A 15,879-nucleotide genomic window follows, 5' to 3' on the forward strand; every position below is an offset into this window, starting at 1 on the left:
ATATAGTTTAATATAGTTTAATTATTAAACAATAAATTTAAACTTTTTTCGTCATTTTTGAAACTATTTAAGGTGGGTTTTTTTAAGTGGGCTTTATTGTGGGTTTTTTAAGGTGGGTCCAACCCAAAATAACCCGTGGGTTTTTTTGGGTGGGTTTTATAAATTCGAACCCTGCTTTGGGTGGTGGCCTAGCTGATTATTATTTTTATTAGGTCTGACGACTTAGGCCTAAGATGATAATTATTATTATTATTATTAGGTTCGATCTGCGATACCCCGGTCTCCAGTCTTAAGGGAAATTTAAGGCGTTTATTACTTCATCTAACCACAGACCACCTACCCCAAGAGGGACATGTATCGCTGGTAGTAATTTAAAAAAAAATTATGTCTCAAATATGATGCGGCTTTTTTAAGAGCGTGCCATCTCACGGCAGGTTGAGGCACGATAATAAAACTGTATTGTTGAATCTGGCTCGCGCACGACCCTTTATTTTAATTTCGTAAAATAAAGAATTTTCTGTTAGCTGTAAAAAAGCCGCATTACTTTTGATATATCTTTTTTCGAGGTTGATTCAAGTCCTTCTTATGGTAGTTGGTCTGTGATTTAACGATGTAAAATGTAAAAATTATACACTAAAGAATTTTATTTATCCTAAAATGCTTTATTCCCATAAATAAACTTCACATATTTTGGTTAACAATTTTAAAACATTTCATATTCTTAAGAAAAATCAAGCGAAAATGTCTATATTTATAAAAATCAAAATAGTGTACTAAATTTGACACGAGATAATCCAATATAATACCAAGAATGTATTTATTTATATTTAGGAAGAATGATTATGTTGCGACAATCGCCGGGCACGTTGAACGCCTTTCCCCCTTCTCGCGCGGGAGGAAAGACAAAACGTCACCGGCGTTTGATTTCCATCGCGTTAGGTGACGTAAATTTTAAGCAGCCAATGAAATACCCGGACCATTCGTTTTATTTTAAGCGGAGGAGCGTACTGGGGGGACCAACGGGTCGATTGAGAGAAAGACTAAAAACCGTCTCGACATAGACATTCTATGATTCTCCCTAGGTATAAAAAATACATTCTTGATAATTCCATTAGGTTACCATATATATTTGGTCTACTAAAAATTCGATTTTCGTACTTTTTACCCTAAATTAAAATATTTTTCGTCAAAAGCCTATTTTGAGGGACCTTTAGTGAGTTACCCCCCCCCCCCCCAAAATTAAATGTGCCCTCCCCCAACGAAAATCCTGGCAACCATACTCTCCTGGATGTTTTTGTGGTTATCGTTGAGTGTGTGACAAGTGTTTTCTTAACCTAACACATCCAAAAATTGTTATTTAAAACGCTATATAGGATTATAAATCTTATCATTTTTTTAAATGCTTTCTGGTTAAAAAAAAGTTTTAAAATAAAGAAATTCTTCAAAAACTAGTTAAAAACCAAAGGGTCTAGTATGCCGAAATTTTTGTCATTGGCTGTTACTTTCAGACTGTAGACAATTTCGGAAATTATCTCACAGATTGCAGGCGCTTATAATAAATAAATTGCAAAGTAAGGTATAAAATGATAAAATGGGCATTTGATTACGTTTTTTTTATGTGTAGGGAATATGTTATCGGATAATATATAGGAAAGGGTTCTTTTAGGATTATAAACTGAGTTAAACTTTTGCTATACTTTACTCCAAAAGGTATATTTGAATAGTAATGGTTAAATGTTAGTATGATTCTCGTAGCTTTTTATCATATGAAAAAATTCATGAAGGTATGTTAAAATTAATATTTAAATGATAATATTATTGTTAATGGCAGTACTTATGGCTGAATGTTATATATTCGTTAGACTGAATAGCCAAGTTGCCAAAGAGTGCCTTGTAAATAATTAAAGGGAAGCATTATAATAAGGTATTGTAAAGTACTTTAAACTACAGTGAAATATAATTAATGTTGGATGTTAAATTTTTCAGAATGCTAAAAATGCACAAAGGTAATCAAATTATTTGAGGAGAAATAACTTAAATATAGTTCTGAAAGATAATTTCTAAAACCATCCTTGAGACGTTTTTCAAATAGGATGAAGCTTAGATTACGTACTCATTCAACAGATTAAATTAATGGGCACAGACTTCAGGAATTAGTTTCGTCATACTTTAATACACTAATAAAGATAATTATACACACCAAAAAAAAATAAAGTTAAACAACATTCTACATTTACTAACCTACACACTAAAACCTAACCAAGACTTTAAAAAGCTAACTTAATTAATTATACTAAATACATTGTTTTACGTTCGAACTGGCTGGTTCCCCAATTAAATTAAATTGATTGATACGGTACCGCATGAATGTTTATGAAGTTACTCCACGGTGTTACGAGTCCGACGAGAGGATCACTGGCGTCATGCGGGGCTCCACGGCCACGGCATTACGAGTCCGACGAGAGGATCACTGGCAACATGCGGGGCTCCACGGCCACGGCGTTACGAGTCCGACGAGAGGATCACTGGCAACATGCGGGGCTCCACGGCGTACGAGTCCGGCTAGAGGATCATGTAGTTCTCATGGCGTCACGTATCTCGTTTTCCTCGTGATATCTATCCTCGCGACTATTGTCTAGCTTTTTCAAGATCTGCCTCCTTTCGTCTCCCAAACTCTTCTCCCCATTTTGGCGCGCAATCCTTCCTCCTCAAAGTTTTCCCGCCAAAATATTTTTGTGATGCCAGCTAGAATGAACTAGTTCCATCGCGGAACTCGGGCCTTAATCCCTTCAGGAATGTCGAGGGACAAACCCACTAACGCGGTTCTCGTTTTTCGCGCACAACACAGGTGTTCACATATTAGAAACTACGTTTTTGGGAAACCAGCCTTTTAGGGTAAACCAGCCATTGCCTATTGATTGACGTCAATTTATATTCCCTACAAAAACCCTCATGTAGGCCTAAAAGTATGACACCAATAACTAACAACGAATAAACACGTTACATTCTATTTATTTAACAACTGTGCTCATATACTGTATTTGTTAAATACAGCTGAAATAAAGAAACCTCCAAAGTGTACAATGTTAAACTATAATTTTTAAATGCTTCTTCCCTTATAAAAATATGCTTAAGAATAGTTCAGAAAAAGTAATTGAAAAATACTTTAGAAAATCTTAGAGGTTTTTCTTGGAAATCTTTGGGAAATTTGGTACCATTTTCCCAAAACGATTCTTAAGATTTTCTTAAGAAATTTACCTTAACAATTTCCCTAACGCTTTCCTTTATATATCCGTAATGGTAATAGTTGGTGTAGGGAGCTGTTGGCTCGCGTGGCATGATGGGCTTGCCACCACCCTCCTACGCATTGTATATAACTCGGCCACCTGAATTAATGGCTTTGAAAGTCGCTTGATGACTTTAGGCCTAAGGTGGTGCCTTGGGTGATTAGCCTAGCTGGTTATTATTATTATTATTATTATTATTATTATAAGGGTTTCCCTCCGTTATTGATACTGACTTTCACAGATTAACAAAAATCTGACCATATTCCGACAATAAATGGATCTTTTAAAAAGGTCGAATTTTGGTAGATTACCGACCAAACCCATTAACCGACTTTTTTACCACTTCCCAACCAATTTTGGACCAGCTTGTGCGGCTGGGTTTATGAGATACCCTTAAAACACTCCCTTTAAATTATTCTTAAAAGCCTCTAGAAAATTTATGAAACTTTTTAGCGGCCCTTAAACTACGTATTATAAAAACATTTACTATTGCTAATTAAAACTTCACCAGTAGTTTACATGATTTGGTTTAATCTTAATTAACAATGAATGCAATATTTATTTTTAATAAACATCATAATTAGTTCTGATAGACTAGTAGAAAGTAAAAATTGCATTATTATTTAAAAGTTAATACGTTTTAAAATAAAAGTTATTAAAGATTTTGTAATTTATAAAGATAAGATTTTTAAGCAAACCCTAAAATATTTGAGAGATTCTAAAGTAAGTCTAACAACAATTTACAAAAAAATTAATATGGAAAATATACAACTGCCCTTTCTTAAAAAAACTACGGAAACCTTTCTTAAGACACCTTCAAACTCACAAGAGTTTTCCGAACGTTTCTCAAGAATGTTTTTTATAATGGTTTATTTAGACACCTAAGATAGAGTTAGAAAGTTATATTTTTTTAATAATGTTATTGAAATAACAAACAGCCATTAAAACACGAAATTTACAAATGTTTCATTATTAATTTAAAAATTTCACTAAGTTGAGTTACATATCACAGTCTGGTAAAAAAAAATATAACATAAAATCCAACCAAACGTATAAAATCAATATATCACATTTTTATGTTTATCAAATTAAAAACTCGGGACTTGAAAATAATAACTTCAATAACTTAATAATAGTTCAAAATCTACAAGTAGTAAAAGATGAAATTTATTGTGTTCCTTCTGGATTAGTCAGTTTTTAGTTCCACATCGAGATATATATATCGAAGTGGGACTATTGCTATAGACCGAATGTCGTTAAGTGTTGTTGGAGTTTGTTTGTTTGTTGTGGAAAAGCGACGACACGGTAGATGGAGCTGCGAAAAATAAATTATATAAATTATTTTATTGGCATCGCCGGGACTCGAAAACAGATAACCGCTGGCCGCGTTACATCTATTACCGACGAATTTACCAACCAAGCCACGCACCTCTATTTAAATTTCGCTCGGAACTTCTAGTCGTTTTTAGCGACGCGGGGGGATTTGTCTAGTTAAGTTGTCGCAATTCTCGTTCGTTTTTCCGCGATATTTTACGTATATTTACGGCGTTTTAGGGTCAAGTTAACCTCAAAGTTTTCCTCCCCCCTTATCGAAACCGTGTATGGTCTGTTGCGTCTGTTTCTCTATAGGCGTCCGAGCCGTTCAACCTAGGACCTCCAAATTTCTCACAGCCATTCTTAATGCTCAAAGGCAGCGAGTCGCGCTATTTTCATCGATTTCCAACTTGGGTTAAGTTAATTAATTAAATAATGTTAAAAAGCGAGTCGAAATCTATGTATTTTTGCCCCTGGAAAGGGGCCGTGAATCCCGCAACCTACATACACCTATACAATCAATATTTTTCTGCCTCAGTCAATTTCGCGGCTGCGTCATCGTCACTTGGAGAATGGAGACTGGGAGGGAGGGATAATGTAACGTTACATTTCGGAGACCCCTCCCCATTGTAACATTTAAAGTACCAAAGACCAAAGAGTAAGCTTTAAATTCTTCATATTCCTTTAAAGGCAGTATGTACTTCCATATTTCTGGTAAAACAACGAGTTATTTCACCATAAGCTAGCGGTGATTGGCGCCAAATTTCTCACAACTATTCTTATGGCGCAAAGGCAGCGAGTCGGGCTGTTTTCATCGATTTCCAATTAAGTTAATTAATTAAATAAGGTATTTTTGCCCCTGGAAAGGTGCCGTGAATCCTGCAACCTACATACACCTATACAACCAATATTTTCAGTCAATTTAGTTGCTGCGCTGGGGAGGGGGGGATAGATTTTTGTTTATGCCATGACTCACAATGTCAGTCTCCACGGGATTTTAGTTATAGCTGGGGCCCGGCCGAAGGACGGGCTTCCCAGCTAGTAGAACAATAAAAGTAAAAGATTGGAATCGTCTACGCTCGCGTCTACTTGAAAGAGTGAGACCAAAAAATCCAAAGCAGTCGAACTTAGGGCGTGTTGCAAAAGTCTGCTTTTCTAGAATCAAACATGTTAAATTCAATGGGATAGCACTTTGGCTAGGGCTTTGGCAACAGGCCCTTAACCCACTCTTTAAATTAGGATGGCAATTTATATATCAAACGATAAGAAATCACGTAGTTTCGATCAAAAACCGCATTAATTTCCAAATCTATATCCGTAGTTGTTTTGGTTCTAAGTTCTAAGATATTATTTACTTGATAAATAATCAATAAAAAAATAAATGAAAGTAGAAGGAAAGTGAGGGCGAGGCTCCGATCCCAGGTTCAGGTTTAGGTTCGGGATCGAGATCCGGGATTTAAGGGATGAAATGGGGGTAAAATCGTCAAAAAGTCAATGTATTTAGGGTATTTCTCGCGACGATTTGTTTTCCCGTATATCAACATATTGTGTCCAGGCCAACTTGTTCATTTATCTACGCTTATCTCGAAAGATACTTGAACGTATATCTTATCAAGTTTTATCGTACGGAATAAGTTGAAATGATGTAAAAATTAATAACCTAGGCGACGCGTGCGCAGATTACCCCGGGGGACGCGGTTAATTTGAATTTAAGAGTGTTTTGACGTCATGGAATATTCGTTGTTAAAGTAGAATGGAAATATTTTTAAACTTCATTTTAATATCATTGTAGTATGCTTGACACTTGAACCAATCTCACGAGTATTTCTTAAAAGAATATCTCGATCGCGTTTTATCGTACGAAATAAGTGGAAATTATGTAAGTTGTATGATTAATAACCTAGGTAGGAAGATAGCGCGCGCGTGCGCGGATTACCTGGGAGGCGCGGATTGCCCGGGGAGCGCGGTTAATTTGAATTTAAAACATGGATTCCCTCTCCGAAATAATTCATATACCCAAAATTGGACCGCAAGTTTTTTTCTTTTAGGGGAATCTCTATGGGAGTTTAACATTACAATAAAGCTAATAGGTCCAGTTTGGGGTACTTTTGGTCCGAAATGGGGTACATAGGGCCGAAAATGGTGACTTTGGTCGTTTTAAGGGTACTTTTGGTCTATTTTGGTCCATTTTTGGGTACATCAGAAAAGCAGTTGGAAAAACGAAGAGCCTTTTTTTTTCCACCCATCTCCAAACTCCAAAAATTTATTGCTTTAATTTATTTATCGCTTCCGTAGGTATAAAATAAGATAAAAACCACTTACCTATATTTTAATTACGGTAAATTAAAAATACTTAATTAGTGTACTAAGTTACGTTTAAAAGAACCTTTTGTAACAATTCCAATATGTAAATATAGGTAAAAGGATTGAAAAAATACTTAAAGTGGTTTTACTGATAAACTCTAAAGGAATTTAACTTTAAAGGGTATCTTAGATTATTGTTTTTAATTTTATTCAAGTTGAAAACGTATTAAGAGTCCTTCAAAGTACTATAAAAGGATTTTATTTACGAACTAAATTCATATTTTCTTCAAACTTTCAATTCGCTTTTATTACTATTTAAATACGGTAAAATATAATTCTTATACACAAATATAGTCAGAAAGATACTATAAAACACTAAAATTAAAATTAAATTAAATTTGTGTGGATAAGATTTGTAAATATCATTTTGAAACTAATAACTTTCACGCTTTATTTAAGTCAAGCCAATAAAAACAATTACCTATATTTTAAATACGGTAAAATATAAATACATTTCCGATATGTAAATAGGTAGAATAACACTATGAAAAGTTCCTTTTTCTTCTTTTAATACGACAACACACAACTCTGATACGCAAATATATAAAGAAAATATAAAAAAAATTTACTCTACGTTCGATACGTTAAAATACATTTAGGATACACAAATATAGATAAAGAAATACTATAAAATGTAAAAAGGTAGAAAAATACTACACATTAACCATTATGAATTTAAGCTTACAACATCCTTCACGTATAGAGCATAACTTGTTTCCTCGTTATCTTTATCGCATGTGTTTTAAATAGCGTATGGAATAAGTTAAGAATGTACTGAAATGGTGTATGTTTAAACCTCGTAGAATAAAGAGTAAAACATATGTTCAGAGTCGACTTGATTACTAAAGCGAATAACACAGACGTTTCCGGTGTAGTCACGTAGGAAGAAAAATACTACAACACTCTCTATACTCTACATTCAACACGTTAAAATATACTTCCGAAATGCCAATATAGGTAGTAAAATACTACAAAATCTCTATACTTTACCTTCAATACGTTAAATTACATTCCAATATGTAAATATAGGAGGAAAAATACTACAAAAGCCTCTTTTCTTGGCGTTCAATATGTTAAAATAGATTTCTGAAATGCCAATATAGGTAGTAAAATACTACAAAATCTCTATACTTTACCTTCAATACGTTAAATTACATTCCAATATGTAAATATAGGAGGAAAAATACTACAAAAGCCTCTTTTCTTGGCGTTCAATATGTTAAAATATACTTCCGAAATGTCAATATAGGTAGTAAAATACTACAAAATCTCTATACTTTACCTTCAATACGTTAAATTACATTCCAATATGTAAATATAGGAGGAAAAATACTACAAAAGCCTCTTTTCTTGGCGTTCAATATGTTAAAATATACTTCCGAAATGTCAATATAGGTAGTAAAATACTACAAAATCTCTATACTTTACCTTCAATACGTTAAATTACATTCCAATATGTAAATATAGGAGGAAAAATACTACAAAAGCCTCTTTTCTTGGCGTTCAATATGTTAAAATATACTTCCGAAATGTCAATATAGGTAGTAAAATACTACAAAATCTCTATACTTTACCTTCAATACGTTAAATTACATTCCAATATGTAAATATAGGAGGAAAAATACTACAAAAGCCTCTTTTCTTGGCGTTCAATATGTTAAAATAGATTTCTGAAATGCAAATGTAGGTAGTAAATACTACAAAATCTCTATACTCTACCTTCAATACGTTAAATTAATGATATGCCTCCGATCGAATCGTTCATTTTTTCCTATTTAAATATACGCATTTAAATTAGAATTGCTTCTAGTGTTCGGCAGTCGATTAATTTTTATCCACAAATTTTCCGATTTATTTAAAAAACGTTGGTAAAAAGAATATCATTTTAACTTATTTAATTGTGTTTTTTACCCAACCAAGCATTTATTTGAATAAAAGTGGTATTTATTTAAATAACCAATAGTAAAATAAAAATTGTTAAATGTTTAAATAATCGAAAGTGAACAAGCCTATTTTTTAAATAAAACAAACAGACTTTAGAGTTGATAAGATTTGTAAATATCATTTGAAACTAATAATTTTCACGCTTAATTTAAGTCAAGCAATTACATTTTTAAAAATGAAAGAAGTTAAACAATATAAAAATTTGTAAATATTGTAAATATTTTTAGGTAATAAAGAAATTAAGAAATGTTTTAATTAAAATATCTTTCATTTTCTACTACATTTTTAAAAATGAAAGAAGTTTAACAATATAATTATTCTAATATAATTTCAAAATCAGGTATTATTTAAAGTACAAATGCATAATTTAGTGAAGCAATTCTTATTTAAATACTTTTATTTATTTAATTTGTGTATCTGAAATGTATTTATTGAAAAATAAGTGGGTTTTACTATTTATCACGGTTTTTTATATATATATATATATATTGGAATTGTTACAAAAGGTTCTTTTAAACGTAACTTAGTACATTAATTTATTTTGGAAGTTCAAAACGTATTAAGAGCCCTTCAGAGTACTATAAAAGGATTTCATTTACAAACTAAATTAATATTTTCTTCAAACTTTCAATTCGTTATAATTTGAATTTAAATGAAAACATCATGGATTATAGGTGCGTAATCTACTATTAGACCGAACTAATTAAAAAAAAATACTTAAAGTAAGTGGTTTTACTGATAAACTCTAAAGGAATTTTGGAATTTTCTAGAATAGCAAAGTAAAACTAAAACGTAAACCAAGTTTAAAACTAATAACTGGGAGAAAGGTTGAAGTAAGTAATTTTTTTTTGATTTTTCGTTTTTTAATTTTTGAGTTCCCTATATTATTATAAACTAAATTAAATATAATTTTTGAAAATTTGTGATAAAAGATCTGCTCCTTCGTGTTTTACATATATTTAAAAACTCGAGATTTTAATGAATTGTTTTCAAAGCATGAAAAATATAGCAGATCCTTTGATATTAATTGTAGTTAGTAGTTACTTAAAAAAAAGTCGCTAGCTGACTTGGAGCTGGTGTAGTTAAATTTTAAAAATGTGTATTTTAAATTTTGTTTGTAAAAGTTTTTTTGAAAAAGTTTAGTATTATAGTTTAAAATTATTAAATAAAATAAAATATAAATTATACATTTGGTTTAGTATTTTACTATTGCAAGTAAAATTAATAGTAATTTCAATTACTTTTTTAGTTTTTTTTTTGACAAATATGCAAACTATTTAGTTATTTCAAAAACAAATACGTCGAATTATTTGGTATTCGAAATACTATTGGTTAGTTTTTATATCTTTAATTTTATTTTTCAGAACAATTTCTCTTTGTCTAGCTTCTTCTAACTTTAATTTAGATGGCCTTAAAGCCAAGTATTTAACAAATTTTGTAACCAAGTAGATGGAGCTTTAAACAATTTTTCAGTCATGTAGTCAAGTAAATGTTCAAATATACGTGTATTTGGTCATTTTGATGGTCAAATAGCCCAGTATAGAACTGTGAGATGATAGTCAGACATTGAGACGCGGGTGGCGCCCGTGCCCCAGCGTCCGCGCCCTCGCCCTGATGGTGCCTCGAGCCTCCGTCGACGTCTGAAATTTGTTAAATACTTGGCTTTAAGGCCATCTAAATTAAAGTTAGAAGAAGCTAGACAAAGAGAAATTGTTCTGAAAAATAAAATTAAAGATATAAAAACTAACCAATAGTATTTCGAATACCAAATAATTCGACGTATTTGTTTTTGAAATAACTAAATAGTTTGCATATTTGTCAAAAAAAAAAAACTAAAAAAGTAATTGAAATTACTATTAATTTTACTTGCAATAGTAAAATACTAAACCAAATGTATAATTTATATTTTATTTTATTTAATAATTTTAAACTATAATACTAAACTTTTTCAAAAAAACTTTTACAAACAAAATTTAAAATACACATTTTTAAAATTTAACTACACCAGCTCCAAGTCAGCTAGCGACTTTTTTTAAGTAACAACTAACTACAATTAAAATCAAAGGATCTGCTATATTTTTCATGCTTTGAAAACAATTCATTAAAATCTCGAGTTTTTAAATATATGTAAAACACGAAGGAGCAGATCTTTTATCACAAATTTTCAAAAATTATATTTAATTTAGTTTATAATAATATAGGGAACTCAAAAATTAAAAAACGAAAAATCAAAAAAAAATTACTTACTTCAACCTTTCTCCCAGTTATTAGTTTCGTTTTAAACTTGGTTTACGTTTTAGTTTTACTTTGCTATTCTAGAAAATTCCAAAATTCCTTTAGAGTTTATCAGTAAAACCACTTACTTTAAGTATTTTTTTTTAATTAGTTCGGTCTAATAGTAGATTACGCACCTATAATCCATGATGTTTTCATTTAAATTCAAATTATAACGAATTGAAAGTTTGAAGAAAATATTAATTTAGTTTGTAAATGAAATCCTTTTATAGTACTCTGAAGGGCTCTTAATACGTTTTGAACTTCCAAAATAAATTAATGTACTAAGTTACGTTTAAAAGAACCTTTTGTAACAATTCCAATATATATATATATATATATATATATATATATATATATATATATATATATATATATATATATATATATAAAACCGTGATAAATAGTAAAACCCACTTATTTTTCAATTAATACATTTCAGATACACAAATTAATTAAATAAAAGTATTTAAATAAGAATTGCTTCACTAAATTATGCATTTGTACTTTAAATAATACCTGATTTTGAAATTATATTAGAATAATTATATTGTTAAACTTCTTTCATTTTTAAAAATGTAGTAGAAAATGAAAGATATTTTAAATAAAACATTTCTTAATTTCTTTATTACCTAAAAATATTTACAATATTTACAAATTTTTATATTGTTTAACTTCATTCATTTTTAAAAATGTAATTGCTTGACTTAAATAAAGCGTGAAAATTATTAGTTTCAAATGATATTTACAAATCTTATCAACTCTAAAGTCTATTTTTCAGGTATTAGTAAGTATTTCATACAAACTAACTTCTAAAATATGGATTTAGTTCGTAAATAAAATTCTTTTAAATTACTTTGAAGGACTCTTTATACGTTTTGAACTTGAATAATATTAAAAACAATAATCTAAGATACCCTTAAAAGTTAAATTCCTTTAGTTTATCAGTAAAACCACTTACTTTAAGTATTTTTTAATCCGTTCGGTCTAATAGTAGATTACGCACCTATAATCCATGATGTTTTCATTTAAATTCAAATTATAACGAATTGAAAGTTTGAAGAAAATATTAATTTAGTTTGTAAATGAAATCCTTTTATAGTACTCTGAAGGGCTCTTAATACGTTTTGAACTTCCAAAATAAATTAATGTACTAAGTTACGTTTAAAAGAACCTTTTGTAACAATTCCAATATATATATATATAAAACCGTGATAAATAGTAAAACCCACTTATTTTTCAATAAATACATTTCAGATACACAAATTAATTAAATAAAAGTATTTAAATAAGAATTGCTTCACTAAATTATGCATTTGTACTTTAAATAATACCTGATTTTGAAATTATATTAGAATAATTATATTGTTAAACTTCTTTCATTTTTAAAAATGTAGTAGAAAATGAAAGATATTTTAATTAAAACATTTCTTAATTTCTTTATTACCTAAAAATATTTACAATATTTACAAATTTTTATATTGTTTAACTTCTTTCATTTTTAAAAATGTAATTGCTTGACTTAAATAAAGCGTGAAAATTATTAGTTTCAAATGATATTTACAAATCTTATCAACTCTAAAGTCTGTTTGTTTTATTTAAAAAATAGGCTTGTTCACTTTCGATTATTTAAACATTTAACAATTTTTATTTAACTATTGGTTATTTAAATAAATACCACTTTTATTCAAATAAATGCATGGTTGGGTAAAAAACACAATTAAATAAGTTAAAATGATATTCTTTTTACCAACGTTTTTTAAATAAATCGGAAAATTTGTGGATAAAAATTAATCGACTGCCGAACACTAGAAGCAATTCTAATTTAAATGCGTATATTTAAATAGGAAAAAATGAACGATTCGATCGGAGGCATATCATTAATTTAACGTATTGAACGTAGAGTAAGAGGCTTTTGTAGTAATTACTACCTATATTTGCATTTCAGAAATCTATTTTAACATATTGAACGCCAAGAAAAGAGGCTTTTGTAGTATTTACTACCTATATTTACATATTGGAATGTAATTTAACGTATTGAAGGTAGAGTATAGAGATTTTGTAGTATTTACTACCTACATTTGCATTTCAGAAATCTATTTTAACATATTGAACGCCAAGAAAAGAGGCTTTTGTAGTATTTTTCCTCCTATATTTACATATTGGAATGTAATTTAACGTATTGAAGGTAAAGTATAGAGATTTTGTAGTATTTTACTACCTATATTGGCATTTCGGAAGTATATTTTAACGTGTTAAATGTAGAGTATAGAGAGTGTTGTAGTATTTTTCTTCCTACGTGACTACACCGGAAACGTCTCTGTGTTATTCGCTTTAGTAATCAAGCCGACTCTGAACATATGTTTTACTCTTTATTCTACGAGGTTTAAACATACACCATTTCAGTACATTCTTAACTTATTCCATACGCTATTTAAAACACATGCGATAAAGATAACGAGGAAACAAGTTAACTCTGAACATATATGTTATGATCTATACGTGAAGGATGTTGTAAGCTTAAATTCATAATGGTTAATGTGTAGTATTTTTCTACCTTTTTACATTTTATAGTATTTCTTTATCTATATTTGTGTATCGGAAATGTATTTTAACGTATCGAACGTAGAGTAAATTTTTTTTATATTTTCTTTATATATTTGCGTGTCAGAGTTGTGTGTTGTCGTATTAAAAGAAGAAAAAGGAACTTTTCATAGTGTTATTCTACCTATTTACATATCGGAAATGTATTTATATTTTACCGTATTTAAAATATAGGTAATTGTTTTTATTGGCTTGACTTAAATAAAGCGTGAAAGTTATTAGTTTCAAAATGATATTTACAAATCTTATCCTCACAAATTTAATTTAATTTTAATTTTAGTGTTTTATAGTATCTTTCTGACTATATTTGTGTATAAGAATTATATTTTACCGTATTTAAATAGTAATAAAAGCGAATTGAAAGTTTGAAGAAAATATGAATTTAGTTCGTAAATAAAATCCTTTTATAGTACTTTGAAGGACTCTTAATACGTTTTCAACTTGAATAAAATTAAAAACAATAATCTAAGATACCCTTTAAAGTTAAATTCCTTTAGAGTTTATCAGTAAAACCACTTTAAGTATTTTTTCAATCCTTTTACCTATATTTACATATTGGAATTGTTACAAAAGGTTCTTTTAAACGTAACTTAGTACACTAATTAAGTATTTTTAATTTACCGTAATTAAAATATAGGTAAGTGGTTTTTATCTTATTTTATACCTACGGAAGCGATAAATAAATTAAAGCAATAAATTTTTGGAGTTTGGAGATGGGTGGAAAAAAAAAGGCTCTTCGTTTTTCCAACTGCTTTTCTGATGTACCCAAAAATGGACTAAAATAGACCAAAAGTACCCTTAAAACGACCAAAGTCACCATTTTCGGCCCTATGTACCCCATTTCGGACCAAAAGTACCCCAAACTGGACCTATTAGCTTTATTGTAATGTTAAACTCCCATAGAGATTCCCCTAAAAGAAAAAAACTTGCGGTCCAATTTTGGGTACATGAATTATTTCGGAGAGGGAATCCATGTTTTAAATTCAAATTAACCGCGCTCCCCGGGCAATCCGCGCCTCCCAGGTAATCCGCGCACGCGCGCGCTATCTTCCTGCCTAGGTTATTAATCATACAACTTACATAATTTCCACTTATTTCGTACGATAAAACGCGATCGAGATATTCTTTTAAGAAATACTCGTGAGATTGGTTCAAGTGTCAAGCGTACTACAATGATATTAAAATGAAGTTTAAAAATATTTCCATTCTACTTTAACAACGAATATTCCATGACGTCAAAACACTCTTAAATTCAAATTAACCGCGTCCCCCGGGGTAATCTGCGCACGCGTCGCCTAGGTTATTAATTTTTACATCATTTCAACTTATTCCGTACGATAAAACTTGATAAGATATACGTTCAAGTATCTTTCGAGATAAGCGTAGATAAATGAACAAGTTGGCCTGGACACAATATGTTGATATACGGGAAAACAAACCGTCGCGAGAAATACCCTAAATACATTGACTTTTTGACGATTTTACCCCCATTTCATCCCTTAAATCCCGGATCTCGATCCCGAACCTAAACCTGAACCTGGGATCGGAGCCTCGCCCTCACTTTCCTTCTACTAATGAAATTCATTAAAAATTATTTATATCAAATAAAATTGGGTAAAAACCTTTTAAAGATTAAATATTTGGATTAAATTGGGTAAACCTTTGAAAATAAGTTATCTGTAATAAAATTGGGGGAAATTCATTAAAAATTATTAAAACAAACCAAATTGGGTTAAATTCATTAAATTGGGTGAAATAAAGAAATTACGCTAAAATTGACCCAAATTGGGAAAAAATACATAAGAAAATTCGCTAAAATTGAATCAAATTGGGGGGAAAATTAAAAAAATACTAAAATTGGGTAAAATAAAGAGATTTCGCTAAAAATTACCCAAATTGGGTAAAATAAAGAATAGTCGCCAAATGACAGCGATTTTGACGATATGCCTACAATTAAATACGGATGAAAGCGAACAAATTTGGGTATTTTAGTACTGAATATAAATATGTTTGTGTAAATATAACGTACTTAAAAAGGTAAAATATGAGAAAGCAAATGATTAGAAAAACCGAAAAACGTTTAATAACAATG

This window comes from Leiobunum rupestre, chromosome 4 (genome assembly GCF_980474605.1).
Source record: "Leiobunum rupestre chromosome 4, qqLeiRupe1.1.hap1, whole genome shotgun sequence".
Classification (NCBI taxonomy): Eukaryota; Metazoa; Arthropoda; class Arachnida; order Opiliones; family Sclerosomatidae; genus Leiobunum; species Leiobunum rupestre.